The sequence below is a fragment of the Pseudopodoces humilis genome, chromosome 2 (assembly GCF_049639895.1).
Source record: "Pseudopodoces humilis isolate 2021_Gansu_Grassland_sample_001 chromosome 2, ASM4963989v1, whole genome shotgun sequence".
Lineage (NCBI taxonomy): Eukaryota > Metazoa > Chordata > Aves > Passeriformes > Paridae > Pseudopodoces > Pseudopodoces humilis.
The window spans coordinates 50352017-50360708 of NC_142201.1; positions in this window are offsets into that span (position 1 = coordinate 50352017).

Sequence of the window (8692 nt, forward strand, 5' to 3'; positions counted from 1 at the left end):
GTTTTCTCAGCACTGATTGCTCCTTCCCTCCTGGTTGTAATGAGAATTGCTTTTGATGATTATTAGGATGGCATTTTGCTATTGCCAAGGCACTGGCATGAACACTTTCATGCTTTCATGAACTCTTTTTTTTTTTTTTTGGGTCGTTGACAGCAGGATTACACTGATTAAATGTATCTGTTCAAAGTAGGTCAGATGAATCCTGCCCTAAATGTGGAGACATTTTCACTGTGAGTACAAAGGATCCTGGGGTGACTGTTAACACTGAAATAAAATCACATGAATCCCAGCATTCCTTTCTTTTGAAGAAGAAGCACCAATGAATTTTTCCATTTTGCTACAGCATAGTAATTTCTTATGAAAACATTCTTCTCCAGTAAAAGCATACCCACAGACCCAAAGTGTGTTGCAATTTATGCTTTAAAAGTAGTACTACACCGAGGTTTTCTGAAAACATTGTGTAACTACAGGAAGACAGCACATGGACATTACTTTACTGTCACATCTCATATTACTGACTGGCACATTCTTCATATGGACAGAAGTATTCAGCCACACAGGGGTTATCATGCACTTCTGTTTCATTTTTAAATTATATCTTTCTGATATATCAAAGGCATTACTGTAGTTTCCAGGAGATATTCTTGTCCCTTAAACACAGAACAAAACCCAAAGAGAAACAACAGGCCATTTTTGTTGTGAATTACAGTCTGAGTTGTGGAATTGTGTTCCAAGATACCTTTTTTTCTTCTTACCTGCCCAGCACATACTGAGTACCTACTACACTGATTAGGACCTTATATTAGATCAAAAGGAGTCCTGGCATCTGCCTCAAAGAATGCTTACTTTTTCTGCATTGAGCTCTCTTTATTTATCTGGAAATGTCTTCTTTCAACAAAGATTAAAATTCCTAGGGGGGAATTTTTAGTCTTATTCCTTTGAAATAAATGGAAAATTTGAAGCCCAAACTGGAGTTAGGAGCTGAAGCAATGTGTTTTAAGCCTCCATTGACATATGAGAGGAATATCAGAATAACAAACTCTCCTTAGGGGTTAGGGTTGTTCTGGTCTTAGGCAGAATCTATTCAACTTTGTTTGAATATTCAAAAAATCATATAAGCTTTTACTGAACTTCCTGTAGAAACACTCATTTGTATCAAATCCTGAAAACTATGTGTTCCAAGATTTGCTTTAGTGCTTAGGCCAGGCAAACAGGTTTGAGTGGACTATAAAGCAAAAGTATTCCAGCTGTTATAGAGGAGGATTAGATTGGATGGAATTACAGCAGGATATTATAATTTAGGGGTCCTAACCTTATAGAAATCTTTCCTATACTAGCTGGTCCCTTCATGTTGTGTTAGGTCTACTGGCTGCAGGGAATTCATAGTTCAGTAAATTTCAAGAACTTTTTACAGACTTCAAAAATAATGAAAAGGACATTTGATTTCTTGTGGCATAGTACTTAGGAGTTTAAAATGTTTTAGTGTGGTTTGTTGGTTGGTTGGGGGTTTTCTATCTTTTGCCATCACCTGAGGAAACTTATCATTAACTGTAGCATTAAATTAGGATATGTCTTCCAAAATGCTCCATAATTCTAGATATTTATTCATTCAAATATTATTTCCTACACTATCTATTCTAACATAAGTCTGGCTGGTTTTGCTTGGGTTTATTTTTTCATTACTCCTCTCTATTGAAAGAATTTTCCTTATTTTATTTGTTAATTTTGTCCTTTTCAAAAACTGACCAATCATGCTGACTTACAGATGTCATTATGTTTCCAATGGATCTTTTTCCAACATAATCCAAACTTTTTAAACATACATAAAATACTAACAACATTTCATTTAGTATCCACTTTAAGCTGACTTTAATGGGCTTGTGGAGTTCTGTCTCACAGTAAGGTAGTAGGAAACTTTGAGATAAAATAGATGAGGTTAGCAAATATGCCATAAAACATAGTAAACAAAATTGAACAGCAAAATTTAAAACCCAAATAGAAAAACTCCAACTGTGTCAATGTGAAAAGATCATATTTGTCATTTTTGTATTTTCCCAGGGCAGATGTCAGGTTAAAAGAATTTTGCTCTATTCTAGCTCTGGAAATGAATCACCTCAGTTTTTCCATTAGACTGTGTATAACTGAGCTTTTGTTTATTGTATATTATCATTTATAAAACAGGTGCTCTAAACTATGCTTTTGATAGCTTTGCACTGTAAAATTCAATGGAAGAGGAAATATTTTATCTGCCTCTCACTGGTTTTCTGTAAATATCTGCACTGTTTACATATGTACACAGTGTGGTCACAAGATCCATTGTAGCTGCAAGATTGGGCTAGATTATGAGGTTGTCTGGCAAGATTCTACTGGTCATGATATACACTGGAGTCAATTATCCCACAGTCAGAATATGCAAACTACAGTGGGGTCCAAAAGAGAGATAAAGAAGGCGAAAGTGGTCTTGGCAGTCAATCTTCTGGTATCATGGAAAGAAAAAAACAGAAGGTGATGGTGGATAGGTAGCCAGTGAGGAGCTGAAGGAAGTTTTTTAAAGTCTCACACTTCATCAAGGCCACAGAAAGGATAATGAATCTCAGATGGCATGCAACCCCTCAAAGGGAGAAGAGTGAACTTCTCGTCTCCTGCTTGGGTAACAGAAAAATCATCAAATTAATAACTGACTAGAGAGGCATCAATGTAGCTCAAATCAGCATGCTATGAATAAATTGAAATGATGACCACAAGCATCTAGAAATTACTTTTTTTTCAGCTGCTTACATATGGATTGAATGCAATGAGCAGGAAGAACTGGAAATTCTCATTGAATAGAAGTTTCACAAGTGAAATCTGATTCATATAATTGGAATACTGAAACTAGCTGTTAAAACCTACTTGAGAGGGACAGAGTAGATGGGGGGAGATGCTGTGAAAGAGCTGTTGGTAGCCCAGAATCAAAAGATATTGAACACAAGAGACAAGTCTCTGTTCTCTGAAGTCTGTGACTGAGAGGTTCACAAGTGTCTGTCTTCTGGGCTTTTCTGTAATGTGCATGGGGGTGGGGAAAAGATGGGGAGTGGGGAAAAGTAAGATCAGTGTGGAGAATTTCAGTTCGGAATCTTGAATAAAAGAGATTCAAACACCGCAACAAGATACTCAGAAATCTTGTGGAATCTTTATCCCCACAGAGGTTTAAAACCCAAGTGGGCATGGCCCTGGGAAAACTGCTCTTGGTGATGCTGCTTTTACCAGGCTGATTGGATGAGATGATCTTAACAGATGCCTTGTGACCTCAACTACCATGAGATTCTGTGAAAATCAATGAATTACAGAGTTCAAAATTATTAATAATATAGTAGAAAAAGTGACAGAATGGATCTTGTACAGGATAACTAAAAAACAATGAGCTACATCTTCAAACCTGGGAAATAGTACATTAAAATGTACCAATGGCTGCATTTTTGGTAGATATTGGAAAGTATTAATATCACTTTACACATATACCTCAGTTTCAGTTCTGTCTTAAAAGGATGAGTTAGCCAATGTACAAAATACAAAACAGGCTTGTAACTAGTAGAAAGGACTCCTGAAAAACTTCCAGGGGAATGACAGGAAAATATTCTAACTTTTTTAAAATTATTATCTATAATTTTGTGGATTATGGGTGGTGGTTTTTGGTGATAACATGGGATGGTCCTCAAGACCTTGGAAGTTAAATACATAATTTCTAAAGAACTATGATACAAAACACATTATAACCAGAAAAAGGTTTTTTCACTTTGGGTATTGGAATGATGAGTAAAAACTTCTTAATTGTGGGAATGGTTTGTGAATTTCTTATTTTTGACTTAAACTCGTTTATTGCTGCTTATTGTGGGTAAGCTTTTTTACATACATGCAGGTAAGCGAGGAAAAGGGCAATATGCATGCCTAGATTTTTGAAAGAACTGTTTCCACAAAGTTGAGGATGAGCACATTTTATTTGGAAAACACCATGGATGCAGAAATTAACTAATTACAACTAAGTATCATTTAGTATTTTTAAATTACTTAAGACTACAGTTTACTGGAATATTAAAATACTGTGTTTCTACAGCAAAGACAGAATAACTTTGGATAATTTGAGCCAGAAGGGGGATAAAAGTGGCCAATAGACTAAAAATAATACAAAGTAGCAGTCATGAAATGTGGACTGTTCTTATATAGAAAAACTAGAAGGGAACATTATTATAACAAAAATATTGGGTTTTATTTTGTGTAGACACAGAGATCATAAAATTGTTGAAAATCATGACAAAAAAAAATACAAAAGCTGTGCTTCCAGTTTCACAACTTTGGGGATGACAGCTTGAAGTGCAAAACCACAAGCTTAGGCACAAAGAATTTCTTAATCACAGTCACTTTATTCACAAAAGAGTTCAGGAGCTACAAGCCTCTGAAAAAAAAACATTCTCTGAAAAGCTGATATCCATCACTGACTTTACACTTTCTGTGCATTTTGCTGAAATTCCAGGCTGGGATGAGTTGCTTTGACACTTGCATATCCTCTTCCAAGCAATAAAAAGCCAATGTGATCTCAGCCCTCATCTAAGAATCCCTGGCCCCCCTGATGCCATAGGAGCTAAATATTTTTCTTACTGCAATCATTCTAATTTACAAAGAATGTACACAGAGGTTCCATTACTCCAAACACAGTACAATTAAACAACAGTGAGCATTTCCTTTCTCACAGTTCTATGCCAGCTTTCCAGACAGAATATCACTCAAAAAGCTCTCCCTGTTTCACTTTTGTCATGACTACACAGTTTTCCTGTTTTCATTCTACTTGGTACTACTTCTTTGCTTGTTTTCTTACTCTTTCTCTTTTACAGATGCAGTACTACATGTCAATCAGGTACATCTCCCTGAATTTATAGTCAGTGTAATCATGGGGTGAAACCTTTTATTGTTTCATGAATTATAACGAGAAGGATCTTTGATTGTCTCCCTGAGTTTTCCTGTATTGGAAATATTTGTCACTTTTGACCTCAAGTAACTCTATGGTTGCCCATGTGTCAATAATGCTTGGTTAAAGTATCCTAAATTCACACACATTGCAAGATTAATAAGCAGACACTCAATACATTAAGAACTGGCTAACTCTCCAGTCTCAGATGTAGGGGTTTTTCAATAAGAGTTGAAGGATTTCAAATCTGGATAATAAAAGCTAGGAATTAAAAGATGCTATTCAGACGCATTTCCATATGCCTTAGCAAATACCAAAACATTGTTGATATCTTACATTGCTGACACAGAGATTGGCAGAGTGGTACATAATGATGAAGACCAGGAAGGTTTAAAGAAAAATTCGGATTGCTTGGCAAGCTGAACCCATTCATGTTAAATGCAAAATTATGCATCTAGGTCATATCTAAACAGTAGAAAACTATATTCTGGAAATCAGAAGCCCAGGAAACAATGAGAGGTGTCATAATATCATCAAACCCTACATGATAACACAGCAAAGAGAACCGTTTCAGGTCTTTGAAGCACAAACAGGCAAGGTGACATTTAGGTCCAGAAAGAATCCTCTTCTGCTAGAATACTGTATTGAGGTTTGAGAACACAACTCATGTTTACCACTGGGAATAATTCACAAATAGAATGAAAGAACAAGAGAAGTTGTTGAATTTTCATGTCTTAGCCCTTAATAATGAAGACAGAATGATTTTCTAGTAATACAGTTTATTCAAATACCAGGTTGTTATAATCAAACTAAATTAATAGATTTAATGTAATAGTTAACACTAAGATTATCAAATCAACGTTTTAAGCTCTGTGGTTTGATGAGTGATTTTTTTATTGACTGAGTCACTAAGGATTACATTTTCAACATCTGTAAAGAAAACCCATTGATTCTGGAAACTTTTGGGTTTAGTCTGATGCACAGAAGAACAGATGAATGGAAGACTCAGGGATAGGGTGATACCCATATTGTGCACATTGAGTCCTGCTCTCATTTTTGTAAATGCTATCATATTAGGTTGTAGAACTCCAGTCAATAAGGGTGGGCAGGTTATCCAACTTAGTTACAGCTTCTGAAGGTCTCAGGTGAGAGCTTTGCTGAGCATTCTGTATAGAAGTGGGAAAAAATATTATAATAAGTTATAAAAATTAAATACAGGCTTGAGTAAAAAAAAAAAAAAATTGAATGTTTCTTGATTAGGAGCTGATACTGTCCTTGACAGCACTGTAAATCACTATTGTCTCTCTAGCCAATCCTGCACCTGTGCTGGCTAATAGTAATGATGATACTTTCTTATGCCTCCAGCATCCAGCAGGAATGCCAGTAGCTTGAAATATATAATTTTTTGATTGTTATAATTCCTCTCTCTTCTGAATGCAGTGATTTGACTGCACTTGTTTTGCTTGAAGTTTTCTGTGTTTTCTCTTTTAAAGAAATAGAAAATGAGAAAACCAACCAACTAAAAAAAATTACCTGCCTCTCCATTACAGGATCTTTTATTGATGTTCTACCCTACTCTTCCTAGATCTGCCCTCTTGCTCTACATGCCATCAGCCATGATGATCCATGTCTCTCGCTTTTGTTAGAATTTTGTTAGAAGGGAATTATATTGCTTCCCTTCACCTGCCATGGTGCAGAAGCTTTCAAAAATGTTAGCTCCAAGAAAAAACTAAAAAGTTCAGACATAGTCAAGAAGCAAAAGGAAGATTGAACATCAATGAACATCAATCAGGCTTCCAGAACTATAGGCAGAAATCTAGGTGGCAAGCCCCTGCTTCCTAAATCTTTTACTGTTTTATTCCCCCCACTAGGCACCAGGTTTTACTTCTCAGTTCAGTTTACTTCTTCAGTTTGGTGGACTGCATTTACCACTGGCTTACAGATCTGTGTGCTCCTTGTTTGTGCTTTTATGGCATCAAAGCTCTTGTACTTTTGCTTTCTGTGAGCTAACTTCTCAGAAGAAGCTGTGGGAGCTTTCTCCAGGCTTAATTGGACCCTCATGAGCAAGATATTGCTCCTGAGAGTGAGAAATAGATGTTTAACCATCCTCCATGATGTGGGCACTGGATCCCAGATATTTGCCTGCCTTACGAGTACTTCAGCTGATCAGACAAAGAGTGGAGAGCAGCAGCATTTTCATCTGTATTGATTGATAAGAATACAGTTGTCCTGTTGTTTCCTAGGTCTCCTTTGATCACACTTGGGTATCTGGGCCTAGTGTTTGATTTGGGGTAACCAGTTTGAGTCACAAATCGAAGAGGATGAATGCCATTTAACTTTATATATGAATGAAGCAAATACCTATACTCAAGCAAGATGTCTAGGCTCCATTAACAGCCAATGAGGAAAAAGAATATTTTTAAGAAGAAACTAATCATAACTATTTGAGGTGTTAGAATGAGATAAATGAATCCCTGAACAAGCTCTTTTATTTAGGTACTTGTGTTTCTTTCCCACGAAGACAGTGCTGATAACAAGCTCAGGCGTAAAGGTCTATACTGTTGATGGTACCACCTTCACTCCAAGGATACTTAGCTTTAGTGTCCTCCGTGGACCATAGAGACAAGACACCTGCAGCTTAAAAGTGTCTAAATCCCATGCCAGTCTTTGTATGAACAGCTCCCACTGAAGATACCCTGCTCCGTGTTTTACCCATTCATCAGCCAAAAAACATGAGTCTGCCTGGAATTAAAGTTGCCTAAAAAGATACCTGAGAATGCTGGGTTTTCTAGATAATTTTTTTTTGTATTTGTGTAAGTGCATTTATCCAATATCAATAAGATGTTTCATCACAAAGAAGTTCTCTGTGTCTAGCTTAAAAGTATTTTAGTGGTTTTTGTGCTCTGAATGTTACAATAGTTTTAGAAGACTGTGTAATAATTTACTGGTGCATCAGAACTCTGTCAGCTTTAAATTCTATTTGGGATAAAAGAAAAAATGTGGCACAACTATTTAATTTTGACATAATATCAAATAAAATTTTATGCTTTCATACTTTTATAGCCACAAAGAATTGCCTACTTTTTTAAAGAAATTAAACACATGAAACAGATGTCCTGTGGGAGCAATCTGTTATGGTCTGGCAGCAGATTCTCTTTCACTAGCTTGAGATATTGTAACAGAAACATGTACATAAAGTTTAACTATATATGTAATTATGGTAAATAGTGCTTTATCAGACTCCTAGTTATTAAATATCCCCTCAAGATTTAACTGTTAAATCTCTTCATGTTTCTCATTGTCCTGTTATTATTGTACCACTGTCATTTATACAACATATTATGAATTACCTCATTTTCACATGGTTTCTGGTCTTATTATTGCTATAAAATCTTCATTTAAAATATTATCACCTGTGTAAGTATGAACAGGTATTTCTGAATTACAATTTTTAAACAGAAAATCCTGACTTTTCTACTTCCTTGGAAACTGTAAATTTGTTGCTTATCTTCTAGAAATCTTTTTTTGGTCATTAGAATCATCACTCTTAAAACTGGACAGAAACAGACGTGGGAAAAATAGAATGTTTAATATTCTGGGAAGCCAAAAAGCAGAGCAGATATTGTAAATGTGAAGAGAGGGTAAATTTTAAGTTTCAAAGACTTGCTCTGTGCTTTACTCAGGGCACAGAAGAGACTTCTTGTTTTGGGACTGTTCATGTGAGATCGCTTTTCCTTGCATTCACCTTGT